This window comes from Buteo buteo, chromosome 11 (assembly GCF_964188355.1).
Source record: "Buteo buteo chromosome 11, bButBut1.hap1.1, whole genome shotgun sequence".
Lineage (NCBI taxonomy): Eukaryota > Metazoa > Chordata > Aves > Accipitriformes > Accipitridae > Buteo > Buteo buteo.
Window position 1 is genome coordinate 7,190,684 of NC_134181.1, and position 15,696 is coordinate 7,206,379.

Here is a 15,696-nt window from a genome sequence, read left to right on the forward strand (position 1 = left end):
TAATATAGACTTCTCTAAACTTTAATACAATCTGAGATGCACTTAAAATTGCAGTATACTTATGCTGAACCTATTCTGACCGTCAAAGTGGACCGAGGTGAACCCCACCTCCAGTAGAGCAATAAACCTTCATGCTGAATAGCAAAAGTTTCTTGCCATTCTGTATGGGCCCAACAGAGACAGTAACCTAAATACTCACCTCAGAAGTGTCTGCAACCTTTACTTTAGTTGCTCTACTAGGACCTCTGTCATCTAAATATTTTATTCTCTAAGGGGAGAGGAGTTAATAAGCCTGCTTCCACCACCCGGGCGCTAAAAGAGCCTGACATCCACCGCAGAAGAGCTAGTAACTCCCATACAGACCACATTACAATAAAGGCCAAATTTTCAGCAGCTGACTGCTTTTTCTTTTTCCTAAGTAAACAACCCCCCCAAAACTACCAATTTTTCCAATTCTTCTATCAGTATCACATAAAAGAACATAACCAAGTATCAGGAGACTGCATAACTAATTAAATGTGCCCTGTTAGGCTCCACTAACCAAGCCTGAGGATAAGCAGCTCCCATTGCAAGCGAGATAAGAACTACTTACATATTAAGGGTTTGCTTTTTCTCCTTATACGCATTCCGATTCTACCTCTGTGTTTATACTTCTGTCAGTACGCCATAAGAACAACTCTAGAATGAAAGTCGCTTTTTTCCACTAAAACATTCTTCCTGACACCACGCTCGGGCTGCGGGCACGCAACGGTACGGCACACGCCTGGAGCAAAGCGCACCGTGGCACCGACGTACAATAAGCGGACTGTGCACCCGAAGGGTGAAAAATGTGGGGACTCTGCAGTAAAAATCAAGCCTGGGCAAGGCTGATAAATGTCACCCAAATCCATCCAAGGGTAAATTTGCAAAAGCCGTGGCAGGGCAAACTCACTTTTTGGAGCTTACAACTTTTTAGGACTGGAACTATTTCATCTGCAATAGGCCAGCGTGTTTACGCATCCAAGGTTTGAGAAAAGGCAGTCTTACACTAGAATAAAAGTGAAAGAGTTCACATGCTATCAGATAGTTTATAGCTACTTGGTATGTCTTCCCTTCATAGGCAGGGCTTAAGAGAGATAATCCTAACAGATCACGTTCCATACAGTATTCTAAGACCATATATCTGCAGAGACCATTTCAGGCCAAAAGAAAAAAAAACCAAACAAAAAACAAACAAACAAAAACCCTCTTCCTTCACAATATTTGTTCCACTTCCATCAAGCAGAATTTTCTCATAAACTTGTTTAATAATTACTATTTTAACTATAAGCAGTAAGACTGATATTCTGTAAGACTAGCTGAAGAACAATTAGGATAACAACAGATTTTATAAATACACAAAAATGAGAAGAACAAAGAAAATATACATTCTTGAATTAAATATGGCACAGAAAACAGGAATCAAAACACATCTTTCCCTAGTTTTTATATACAATAAGACTCAAACTGTAGGACTTGTAATTTATTTTTACTAGCTCTGCTTTCATAAGGAGAATCAGTTTCCCATCACATTTTGAAATTACATAAACACTTATTAATATTTGGAAATTATATAAAGACCTTTATTGACTATATTAATTAAAATTCAGGAAATTCAAGTTAAAAGTGTAGTGCAGAAAATGAAGAACAGAAATCCATGTAGAAGCACTTAATTCTAAAATGCATTCAGAATCATAGAGATGCAGGTACTGTATGTGTTAAATCATATGGGGTAAAAAAAATAAAATAAAATAAAATAAAAAAAATCTATATTTTAATCTTTTTGGGCGGAAACAAATTATCTTATTTACTACATGAATGGTTTCCTCAATTTGACGCCAATCTTTGGAGGCAACTTCAACCTGTCTGAATTAAACAGTCTGCAGAAGAAAAGACTAGATTATTTATATTATAGAATACTGTTAAAAAATAAAATTGAAAGATTACTTTACCATACATTGAAAATAAGAACATGCACATCACTCCAGCTTACAAAAATCTAATTTTACTTTCTCTGTTCTGAGAGAAGTTTGATAAGTAGGAGACATGTTTATATACACACACATATATATGTACGTATAAATTCCCCCCAAATGGACAGCACCCAAGAAAAGGAAAAATTCACAAAATTGTCTTGCATATGTGTACTGTGATTATAAATGTTGCAATCTGAAGATCCTTTGGTATTTAACCATTTTATCTGCAATAACTGCACTGTATATATACAATATAGGTAAACTTTATATTTCATTCTATACCTTTTAAAAAGTCTTGGCTTACGCTTTCTAGAGAAGTCACATTTCTTTTTAATACATACAAGCACATTGGAAAACAATCAGAATCATAACAAATTGAAAATAATTCACTGAAAACATGATAGTGGTAGGATGAAAGTATATCAGATAGAGGAACATTTCCTAACATCTAATTTTCAGAGCTGTGGGCGAAACAAATGAACGGTCTTTACTGAAGTCAAACTTGCATTGTCCACTCATGTAATTTTGCCATTCACCGAGACACAAATTTTACTAAGTCAAGGCCTAATTACACAAACACCCATAACAGACAGTAATACTTCTTCACCGATATAAGTCTACCATGTATCGTATCGTTTACTTTAGCGTACATGACCTCCTGCACTGAATGCTTACACAAGCAGCTCTCGTGTACCAAAAAAATTTGACAGAACAGACAAAGCTATCTGCATTTCACAGAAACTCACGGTCTGCTTCACTACTTGGTGTAAACTCCATTTCAAAAGGCGTAGCAGCCCCAGACAAGTTCCGAGAGAAGTATGTTCCTGCTGTGACAGAAAGCAGGAGGACAAACTCCACGTGAAAATACCCGAGGCGCCCTGCGCCACGCTAGCCCAGCCTCCTGGCTGGCCACGGAGGTCCCGTGCCCACCCGAGGAACCTTCTGCTCGCCCCACCGCCCGCCAGCCGCTGCCCAGCAAGATCTCCCAGATGATTTCATGAATCACAACTTTAATTTGTGCCATGATTTGCCTAAGAATTTTCTTAATTCGCTTCCTATTTTGATAGCGGCAACTACTTAACTACCGCAATTGTAATTCACTTGAAGAAGAAAGAAGAAAACCTTACAAAAAAGGGGCAAGAAAGGAACAAAGAAGAAGGGATGGTTTTCTTTTTTCTGTGTATGCATTGGGTTTTTTTTGGGGGGAGCCTTCAAGAATTGTTTTACCCCTTATTAACCACAAGCCCTCATAGTCTGACAACTGTTCACCTACAATGAGATGTACCATCCGTAAATAGGAGGCCCTAGTGCTTATATATTCTTCTTACAAACATTAAACTAGCATAATAATAATATTCTTTAGTAAAGGCTGCAATCTCTGTTTAACAGCTGGGAAAATGATGGCACAGAGAAGCCACATCCCCAGATGAAGTCCCATAACGTTTCCGTGGCAAAGCTGGAAACACAACCACGTGAATGGCCATTCCTTGTGCTAAGCAGCCATCCACTCTCGCTCCTAAAAAGACATCCATCTAACTGCCTGGCACGCAATGGTGTTCAGCAGGCACAGAGAGGTATGTGTCATACCTAACGGGGCATAGAAAATGGGCCACATTCATCGCTGGCATAACTCAAAGGGCTTGTACCAGTGATGAATTTAGGGCAATAGTTCAGGACATGTGCTATATCATACTCCCAAATATTCTTTTGTTCTGCTGATTTGAAGAGCTAGTCTGTTCAACTTGTTGCTCAGAAGCCTGCATAGCCCTGCAGCAGAAAAAGGGTTACATCATCAGTACAATAAAATCATTTCATTACCTATTTGATCCAAAGCCTCTCTTTTTATTGGTGAAACATTTTAAAGAGATAATCCTGAATATCCATTAAATGACTGTTGCAAAGACTGCATGAGAAAGTAAGAAAACTCAGACAATGTTAACCTCATCAAAGCCGAAAATAAAAGTTGCATACCTTGAGCATAAGCTGAGATAACCCAGACATAGCTAAATCTTGGATATCATGCAACTGTTGCTGTCACATGTGCTAGCAAGAAAATGTCATATTAAATTAACATCTACTGCTCCTCTACTGACATGCTACTTTACATATAATAACTGAATTTATATCAAAATTGAAACCATAGTAATATATTCAACTATGAGCAGAGTAAAATTGATCAGTGCACAAATAAGTAAACCTGAGGAAAATGATGAGAAAATGCTACTGGCATTTCAGTTTTGTAGAAAAACTATTTCAAATATTTTAAAAGTGAATTACTACTGAGAATAAACTAAACATGATGTAACACTGTACTCATAGAATAGGGTAATGGTAGACATAAGCTGCATGGAGCTTGCACAGAGCTACAGCTACTCAGATTTATGACTACCATTATGAAATAGCTCATTACTCCTTGAAGCAAAACTTTCTACACAAGTGGTAAGAAAGAGAAAAGGCCAGGAAAGTATGCCCAAAGTATGCATAAAATGCTACATGTGTCACATACATGAAGATATTGCAGGTCTTTTCAGGAAAATATTGTGGGAAAAGCACCTTCACTGCAACTTCATATTCTTGGGTCATTCTTTCCCTCCCTCTCCTTTGACTTAAATATAATGCATCTCAAAACGATGCAAGCTGCGTTGCATCCAAGTATTACATCCAGACATTTACTTCTTCAAAACAATACACATGGAAGTGTCAAGGATTGCTTCTTCCAAAAAAAATTCCTTTTCAGAACTATCAATGAGTGCTTGTACTAAAGATCAAATTTGAACCATTCAAAAACCTTCAGTTCCAAGTGGATGAACATTTTTGGATACACAAAAGGCTAATATAAGCAGTCACTTCGACTAGAGTCCCATGGAAAACACTGGGTGACAAAAGCCCCTTACAGCAATCTGCAAGAAGGAGAAATAAATTAATCAAACTGCCAAACAAAGAAGGCTGGGTTTGACCTCCTTCTGATCTCATTACTTCTCTATTACCCTTTTGAAAAACATCCTCTTACAAAGATCACTAATTGAAGATTATGTGGAGGGGAATCGCACCTCTCCATCACCGTGGTAACTTTGACTCATTTGTCATTCTAATAATTCACTTCTTTTCTTTTCTGAACAGACAGAGACACTAATAGACTATCATCAGTTAAAAAGGCAATTTTTCCATTTAATTGCACTCATTAAATACTGCACTAGAACAATCGGAAAAGCAATACTCTCAATATTTAATCATACAATAGCAATAATGAAACATTACTTCAAAACAAACGTGGCAACATGTAGGATGACATAAAAAGCATGTTGCAACTTCTGGAGCATCAACATATTTTCTAGTAAAGATATTTGAACCTTTTTTCCTTACTTTTTTTGACAAATGGGTATATGAAAGGAGTGCACTAGCAGCATTGACTACAGCTACACACTGGAGAGAAACCAGTGGGCAAACTCCTCCGTAATTACCTCATCTCTCTTGCCACTGAACCACGACAATAGAAAGGATTTCATAAACCCAAACAGCGAGTCAGTGTACATGTGGAAAACACTGAACAAGACTGGATTTGCACACTATTTTACTGGAACAAATTGCATCACTTAGGAATGTAATTGAAGATAAAAAGGTTAATCAAAATGGTAGAGTGACTGCAATGGGCGCAGTCATCAGGTGTCTATTTGCCTGGGATATCTTACTTTCTATCTGCTACAGAAATCGTACATCTGTCTTCAGTGTAACTGCATTCCCATTATAGAAAGCTCGCTATAGTTTAACTGCTAACATAACATAGTAGGAGCTATAATAAAACCTTTGTGTCGAGGAGATGTGCAGAAAACTCAGAAGTGCCCATTTCAGTTGCAGGTGTCACAATACACAATGGCTGTCAAGAAAGGTTTCTATTTTTATTGCAATTCTATCTATAAGCGTAAATACACAAAACCCAGTCAAGCAGTCAGGCTAACTTCACTGGGACTATTCCTGTCAATAGCTACCACCTTATCTGTCATTTTCCATCTAACTTTCCTATAGCACCAAATTATTTAAATATTTCATTTAGGATTGGATAAGCACAGTAATCAGGGTTGGTGACTGATATCCAAGCGTGCTTTGCCGTTCTAGATTACAGCTTTTAAAACTGAGCAGGTTAAAATTTTTAGAAGGGAAACAGACAGAAATACTAGAAAGCTGTTTGGTTTGAACTAAATATTTGCAGAATACCCATTCTTCCCAATTGTTGCACACACTAAGTAGTATCATCAATTTACGAATATTCCAGCTCAAATCAATCCAGCTATCCAGTAGATAAAATGCTCTGCTTGTTCAGTGGAAGAAGTGAGGGGTAATCAGTAAAAGGAAAGAACAGAAGTTTTACAAAAACAGTTATCTGGGCTACCTTTGCTAGGAGAAGATGAACCAAGTGTAGTACCTCCTTAATCAATTATTTATTCAACACTTGCATGTGAGTAACCTTATTGATTCCAGTGAGACTAAGTGCTAGACCAATATGAAAGAAAACGACAGCAGGACAGGAAGTCAAGAAACATCATGCAAGGCCAGGTCAGAAAGGTTAAGATGTATAAGATAGTGGCATATTCAATTTAGGAAAAATTGTAATTTATTTTTATTCTTCTAACTACAAGTCTTAATATCATAAACTTTTCAATGATAAATCTCTATGTGTAACATTTTACAGTCAGGGAACAGTCCCTGAATGACTACAGTCCATGAATTAAATATACAGTGATACCAAGAATCTTATTTATACACAGCTTTTATTATAGTTATTTATATGTTATTATATCCTATACAAACTGTAACTTGTTACATAAATTCTAACTTACATTCTATTTAGCCATTACTCTTTTTAAGTAGAATTGCACATCTCTTTTAAAATCATACCTAACTATTGTTAAACTAGCAGCTGTGGTCGAGATCAGGAGTTCATGGACATCACATGAGAGTGCATATAGCAAGAAAAGAGCAATTCTGAAGAGCAGGTAACGGGGCAGCTGGGGTAAACACGTCCCCCCATCTCTCTACTGTTCTGAAACGCTCCATCACTTACAGCATTCAAGAGCAGAAGCATAAGATGTCTTCATGGATTCTGTGATAGGGAGTGCTTGAAAAAACTTGCTTTTCTTTCGCTCCAAAAACTCTCTAGCCAGACAGTTAAGCAACAGTAAGAAATGCAAGATATATTCTAACAGAGTAAGTTAGTAAAGCAACACGAGAAGTTTAAGTCGTTCACAGGACCCATACATGAAGGCCAAAAACATTTGCAAACCCTACTGACTGAGTATAAAAAAAATTATGCCTGATGTTAGACAAAAGCAGAGAGCAAGGCTCGATGAGGCTACCTAGAAACACCTCCGAATTTCACAGATAAAAGTATACTTGATCAGTGTTCTCCTCAGAGTCGTGCGGTATGTTTTTCATAACCTTTACTGTTCAGTGCTCAAGTTGAACATCTAGACATAATGAGTCAGAAATGGCTTGTATGAAAGGAGTTAGTAGTTATACAAATGAATGATACGTAATGACTATATAGTAAAAAAAGAGTGTCTTTTGGAGGGGTGCAGTAAAAAAAGGAGAAAGATTTTGCAGAAAATAAAAGTCTAACAAAATACCATAGTTTGATACTTAAAGTGCAAGTAAAGAATCCCCCATAAAGCCACAAAATACCATTATGCTCATTTAGAAAGAAAAGAAGCGTTCATTTTCATTCCGGTTCAGACGTAAAATTGCCTGCAAGCATAACACTTGAACGCGTGCTTTTTCCTTCAGAACATGTTCTTGCACAAATTCCAGCTCTGAGGGTACAATCGGGCTTTTAGAGGGGCACAGGGAGAAGCGAGGAATGTCTCCCTTTGCACATGTGCTTTCCAGATTCATCTGTGTATCTGGCTTCTGCCTAATTCTCAGCATGAGAATAAGCTGTATGCCAAGGCTATCTTGTGCTTAAGAAAACGTAACCTGTTATGCTCCATTATCTAAACAGGGTTGAATGTGGTTTCTGACCCACCCCCCCACCCTCCATATATTTTTACAAACAAAATTTCTATTTATTATTAGAAGTAAAACTGGTTTTCCAATCTGTAATCCAATAACTGCAATATACTAGGCTGTTGTCCAGCCCGTGTCAAGTCCGGTTACTAAAAAGGATGGCCAATATTAAAAGAACAAGGAAATGATTCTCGGCAATACAGTGCAGCATTATAAAACCTTCTTCACTTACATGTGCTTATTCTTAATGATACAGCAGAAATCTTTCATCCTGAGTGAATTCAAGCTGTTTATCTATATTGATTGCTTGTTTGGTGTTGAGATATGAAAATTTCAAGAAAAAAATTACATTACTGATAGACCTGCTGTATCAATAACCCCATCTTCATTCTCAGATGTTCCTTGTTTCAAGCCAGCAGATGGTAATAAAAATGCCCTGTGTTGGCAGGCGTACACATTCTCATCACACGCAAGTTAAGTCAAGACACAAAAGGAACAACAATCATCAGGCTTCTCATCCTCAGAAAGTACTCGGTAACAAAGAGATAAAGCACAAATGGACTATTTTCTTTACCCACCCATTCCAACGGGTGTCAGACTCTTTCACTCCCATATATTGTGTGCAAAACTCCATTGGGAAAGCAAAAATATAAACAGGTTGAAAATGAGAACTAACAAGTTTACCTAAGATGAGTCCACCGGTGCATATTAAATTCTTTAAGTGGGTGCAGCCTCCAGCTCTGAAAGTACCCAAACTGCTACTTGCTGAAGACCAGAAGGGTATACCAAAGGAAAAATCATTCTGTACTTATTCTGTTACTCTCCCTCTTTAACCATCTGCTATTGACCATCATTTGAGACAGGGCACAGGACCTGGTGAATTTTCAATTTGACTCAAATGCTGTACTTTGCATTGTACTGATTTTTAATACTAAAATCTCAAATCATAAAAAGCAGATAAAATGGCTTTATACCAGCCATTATAAGACTTTTATTCTAATGGTTTAGTTTCAATCACCTTCGGTTTTGCATAGGCAGCCCAGAGAAATTGAGTCAATATACCTGTATGCATATAACATGATTTATTGTCTTCTCACTGGAGACATCAAGTGTAACCTTAGGTTGATGCTTTATCGATTCAATATCTATCATGTAAAGGATATAAAATTGGTTTCCTGCTTTTAAGACCAGCAGTCCACAAATGTACAAACTTCCTTTCCAGCACCTGAACCGTGTATTGTGGCCACAGCATGAGCAATGACAAGGACTAGGGTCAGGTAACTTTAACTTAGAAATCAAAATCCTGATCAAAGCATGCAGAAATGCAGAAATTAACAGTTTGGGCATAGGAATTTTACACATTCAAAGAAACTTAGGGGAAAATAGACTAAAGTCAAGCCTACTCTTCACTACTCAGTTATCATTGTGAATATGGCACATGACATATAACTAATGCATTTACAAAATCGTTCTCATTTATCTAGCTACTTGCTTCAAAAGATCTCAACATTTGAAGAAATCTAGGCAGAACATCTAAACAACAACCATCTATGCACATTAGGCATTTTGAAGGTAGCAAAGTCATGGCACAGATGAATGAAATAACTTCATCAAAAGCTAAAGTAGCAGCACATAGAGGAATAAAACCTGCCTCCAAGAAGCCATAAATCCAGTCCTGATTCCTGTGTTCTCATCCCTCTTTATGTTTATTTGGCTAGAAGGGAGAAAAAAATTAAAATCTAATTTTTCAGAAGGACTAGTAGCAAACCTTGATACCAGCAGAAAAAAGTAGTGCAATTTATAGAGTTGAAAGAAAATGCAAACTAGGTCACTTATGGTATAAACTAAGCAAATGCTACTATATGCAAAAAGTAGATCATATAATTTAAATAAATAAATAAAGCACAACTCGACTTTTAAAGCATTGGTTTAAAAACCAGCTGCAGGGGGCGGAAGGGGGGGAGGCCTTGCACTGTTAAATGTTACAACTGATAAGACTTCAAACAAGTCATCTGTGGTCATAAACAGGCAACCACCCTTCGGCCCTGCTGGTGTTCTTATTCCTTCTGAAGCATGGGCAGGAAATAATGCAAGGAAGAAAAAAACCCTAAACTACATCGGAGGAAGAATAAACAAAGTAGGCAAAGAATGTATACACTGTGCAAAAAAAATTCACTAGTTAGCTGATAAAATATATTTTTCTTCTTACTCTAACAGTGCTAGGAACTTCTGCAGGGAAACACTGAGAAAATATGGCAATAAATACTAGAGAAATCTACAGACTATGCACCAACTGTTTTCAAGCATAGTAAGAAGAATATTTATTGTTCTTCCCCCCCCTTTCAAGTCTGCTCAAGTAAATGGGCATTGAGATTCAGCTAAGTACGTGTTTAACTGTGTGCAATAGGAGCCACTATTTCTGGGTATTTCCAGACATGTCAGTTGTGCAGTGTATAAAATATTCCACTTGTGTGACCAGTCATTGCAAAAGGAATTACATGGAAAACTGCTCTTTTACCGGCATAAGAACGGAGGGACCAGGGAAGAGGAATTGTCCATGTTCCTACAGATAAGAGAAACTACTGGGCAAAAGTGAAAGGGAAAGCTAATTAGTGGGGCGAGCTTAGCCCCCCCAGTCACAGGGACCAGCTCAGTAGATAGGAAAGTGCTTTACTACATGTCGAAGAGATCCACCAGTTCTCAGAACAGGAAAACCACTGCTAGAGCAACAGATTTTCTAAGTTAACGGCCAAGGACTATATAAAAAGCAAGTGACTATCATATTTAGATTAAATGAGATGGCGCATGCAACAGTTTTTCCAGTTGAAAGCATGGATTAGTAGAATTACAACAAAGCTTTTAAGCAATTATGTTTAAAAAAAAAAGGAGATATCAGATGACATTTTTCAGTCTCATTAATACCATAGAAATAACAGGAAAAGAGGAATGCTACTTGTACTTCTTTAGCCTTTCCAATAAAAATGTATTTAGCTGTTTCTTACACATTTACTGTCAAAACATTCACTGAAATTAAAATGATAAATTAAGTATAGCAAAATAAGTAATTCAAGTAACTATATAAGTCAGCACAAAGGAAAAACATAAAGCCTGAAATACTCCAAACTTTCAGTCTACATTAATTCCCAACTTGCATTCCTGGAGTAGGATGTTCATTGCAACTACACAGCCTGTGATAAGGACTCGGGCTCTGGCATAACTAGACTGTCCAAAAGAGACTATCCTTTTCTCAATTTACAATTACAGAAACAAAATATATAAATATTAAAAGATCTCATCTCATAAGGTGCTGAATTCCTGGTGACTTTTAAATGAACCGCTAAGGGAATTCAGCTTTCTTTACAAATGAGACCTAAGAGGTTGCTTAAGGTCACAACCTCATTTAGTGACAGAAACAAGAGTTAAAATTCTGGAAATCCTGGTTTCCAGTCCTATGCTCAGCTTGTACATAAGCTTATCTCAGCTTAGATTTTCCAACAGAGGCAAATACCTTTATCACATGGAAGAACAAAAAAGCAAGTTCAGTGTTCAGACAAACTGTATTGAGCTGATAACAAATAAATCAATTTTGAGGTTTTTAGCTCCTTTATCAATAGCACTCTTACAGACCGAGAACTTTCTAACAAGAAGCTTTGACTGCTGACTATACAATTTCAACTTTTTTTTTTTCCAAGAGTGTGCCAGATTATGCTTACTGGTATAAAAACAGCATAAATTCACTTCCTCTGGATTTACACTGGTATAGCTAAAATCCGTTTCTTAAGTCAATAAAACAGGTTTAATGAAAAATAAAATTTTAAAGTTACAATAAAAAGAAATGATTTTCCCATAAAAACGTGGTGATACATGTCAAAGTACTATAACTGAGGGTATACACAGAAAAGAAGTATTATTCTGAAATCAGAGGGACTTACTAGAATAATATTCTATTAAAGGCAAGTTAGTATATGAAGCCTGCTATGAACCTAGAAATCTCAAAATTACTTTCTACTAGAAACTTCTTGTTCTAGTCCCAGATCGTTGATGACATATCTAGACGCCACAGTCTTCAGTACCCTGTGCAGCCTCCCCTGCACCCTCTTCTCTGTGGTCCAGGAGCTCCATCCACGCTCCTGATGGTTTGGCCCTTCTGTCCTTACCTGAGCTATCTGGTAGGTGTACCTGTCTCGAGCCCCGTCTCGTAGATGGAGCTCGGACCTCTGTTGAAGCCTCATCTCCAGTCCTGTCTCTAGCCCCACCTTCTGCTGCTCCTGCCTGTACGTCCTGGATGGATCCTGGACCTGAGTCACCCTCTTGCCTTTTCTGGGACTGTCCAGGGAACTTGTTATCACCACCTCCTCAGGAGATGCTGTAAGACTGAGCCCTGGCGGGTACCCTGGGCTTCTGGCTCACCCTCCCTTGTGAAGCAACCCTGCTCTTGCTGCGCCCTGGCAGTAGCATTGGTATATCTTCCAAACATTAATATAATACACCACCAATGTCACTCTTTCTCAGCAAAAACCTTCTATGGATCTTAGTGTTCTTTTCTGGCTGTTGTATTCTTTCACTGTTTTTTCAAGAATTCCCAGTTCTTCTAGGAGTCAGATTTCTGATATAATTCATTCTATCATCCCAACGTGAAATAAAAACACATCTTCATTTCCATCCACACTGAGACCAATTCAGATTTATTAAGGCTTCCTTGATATTCAGTGATGTCTTATAAGCACTAAATCATCATGAAAGCTACATACGTGAGAGCCTGCAATCCTAAAAAAAAACCCAAAACCCAATCAAACAAGAAGTCCTCTGAGAAGTGTACATCTCCTATAAAGCACAAAGCTTTCTAGAGTTCCCCAGAATGAGCACTGTACATCTACTGCTCCTCCTTTCCTCTTTGGGTGATCAATCACATCTGGCAACAGGAAGAAATGGAAACACATTCTGATCTCTGGGCTTCTGGGATGGCTAGAAAACCCGCAGAGCCCCTCCTCTCATGCAAAAGCAAAACAATAACAACGAGAATGAGCTTCAGCTTCATAAGCTTTTAAGATCCTCACCCTTTAAGTGCTAGCCTCAACTTGTCCTTGGATTCCTTACAAGCTATGGCTATATAATATGCTCCATAACCAGCAAGAGACAAGGACTACCTTTAAAGACAAAGCGCAGGCACAGATATATTTTTATTCAGTATTCAACAGCATATTAAGTTTTGGAATGCTTTCTTTGGTCCTCTCAGGAAAAGTGCCATACATCATTACTTCTACTTTTCATACCTAAGATTTTAAGAAACTGTGAAATTTCATTTGAAAAGAAAGTATTAAATATAAGGGCGAAGAGGATACTCACTGTCTCACAGTGTAATTGTCACCAAAGGAACCTGAGAGACGTTTCTGTTTGTAGCAGGTTTATCATACAGACTAATTGGAGGTTAAAAAAGCAAAAAAAAACCAGTGATAGAAGAGTGTTTGTGTTTTCAAAACTTGGGCACAGACAGCGGACAGCTACACCTGTCAATCCCACGACATCTGGGGGAATTTTAAGCCCTGCAAACCAGGCTGAACTTGTTCTGAAAAAAACTCTTGGCAAAGTAGATAGCCTACTCCATGTCACACATCCATAAGCCTACTTAGCAGAGACTGAATAACTTTGCATAGCCTATGTGCCTGTTCCTGGCCTGATTCCTCTGGCAATGTAGCATGAGCAGTTTACTGAGGGTTTTACTTATCTCCGTTACAGCAAGAATACTTGAAGGATAACATGGCAAATGATGAACAGAGGACATACAGAGATACCAATTCTAGCATACGCAACACTCGCTGTTGTACAACTTCAGATGCTCCAATGACCTTTTGATAAATCAGCAACACAAGGGCATTACTATCGAACAGTACTTACTACAATACTTACTCCCCTCCAGTGTAAAAATCTGTATTTAAGCTTCCCTGTGAGATGGCTCAAAGTATTGGACACATTTTACATTTTTTTGTACTTAAGAGCAGAATCCTTTCAAACCTTCACTGCAAGGAAGCGGAATTAGTTCCTGCTGTATCACAGAACTTAGAAGCTATTTTAAAGGATACTTTCATCACACCGGAATCAGTCGCAAGTGCGCAAAAGCCTTCTAAGAATAAGGCACTTTTCAAAAATTGCTAATAGATTTTGTGCTTTGTGGTATAATTAACACAGGATGTAAAATTGCCAAAATATCAGGGAGAGTCAGATATATTTTAAGTACTTCAGGAGGCAGCCCAGCAAAGCTGTTGATCCATCAAAAGATCAAACTGATGCTGAAAGTATCCTCCAGTTTACACAATTGTAAATCAAAGGCACAAGCCATACAACAAATGCAATCTAGATAGTAGATAATGACTCTGATTTGGACTGAAAGAGCATTGATAACTCTGCACTAGATAAAAGTGAAAGCTCTCAGAAAACGTACCCAGAAAGGCGTCAAAGGAAACTTGATATTTAGCAGCCTTAGTTCCAACTTGATCTGGCGTAACTAAACTCACACTGAAAACAGGACACTTTTGCAAATTAACATACCAAGCAAGAATGTTGTCTTTGCTAATTTTTCCCCACACCGAAGAATCAAGTTTACTCTATGTAATTGAGAAGAAAGCCATTCAAAGAGATTCTGGAGTTTAATGAATGGCAAAAAGAGGGGGGTGGTCAAATTTTAATCTGTTTGACCATGCAAACAGTATTGAATCTGATAATGTTCATGAGAGGTCTACTGAGGGACTTGCATCCTGTATGAATTATACCCAAGGCTCTTAAATTCATTTGAATGCATTAATTCCTAACCTAAATCACAGAAAAGTAATATACTGTTATTGTATTTTCAAACGTATACTATAGCACAATGCACAAACAGAAGAGTAGTTCATTTATATCATGTAGATTCATTAAAAATAAAATCACCTCCTAAGTCTGTGCGTGATGATTTTTGAGTTGCAAACATTCATATTTCCCATGTGTAGCAAAGGAATAATTTTATACTTAGGTGTATTCAAGGCTTTGAACTTGATATACATGTAATATTAGAGAAGGAAAATAAAAATATAATGAAAGATTCTCTATTTCATGTGTTAGAAAACAATATGTTTTCCTCATTAAACCCTCAGATATAAATTCTATAAACCATGAAATTACCTTTGAGCCCTTACTGAAATAACCAGTTCACAAATAAATGATCCATGCAGGAAGAAAAGCGAAGATTAAAATAATAAGAGAAAGTTATATTTTTATATCAGCAGTCAAAAAAAAACCAGACAAAAATCCCAAAGAACAATTACTAGTATAGACTTACACAGTAGAGATTCTACTTGAACAGGTAATCCTGAATGATTTAACTCAGCCATATTCTGAGATAGCCACTAGCAATATTTTCCAATATTATGAGGAATTAGCACTCACAAGAAATTAAGACTTATTTGGTCATGGGAAAAATTTGCATAGCTTTTGTTCCATTAGAGTTCCACCAACAGACATGGTTTTTCCATCCTGTTGCAGAATCAGTACCTAAACAATTAATCATTGCTATTTGAGTTAACTGTTTATTCTGCCCCCATGAGCATCCTCCCCGACTGTCCGGTGCAGCTGGGTAAAAGAGCCTCAGTTTTTGCTTTGGAGAGCAAAGAGTTAAGCGGAGAGTTACAAGGTTGACTTCCCTGAAGACTGTCAGGCCAATTTTCCAAAAAGT

General features: G+C 37.5%; 1 protein-coding gene across 9 annotated transcripts in view; it reads right to left on the bottom strand.

The window, feature by feature from the left end:
• The window catches only part of WWOX (WW domain containing oxidoreductase), a 535,055-nt gene that overhangs the window by 435,099 nt on the left and 84,260 nt on the right, over positions 1-15,696 (bottom strand). The window lies entirely within an intron of this gene.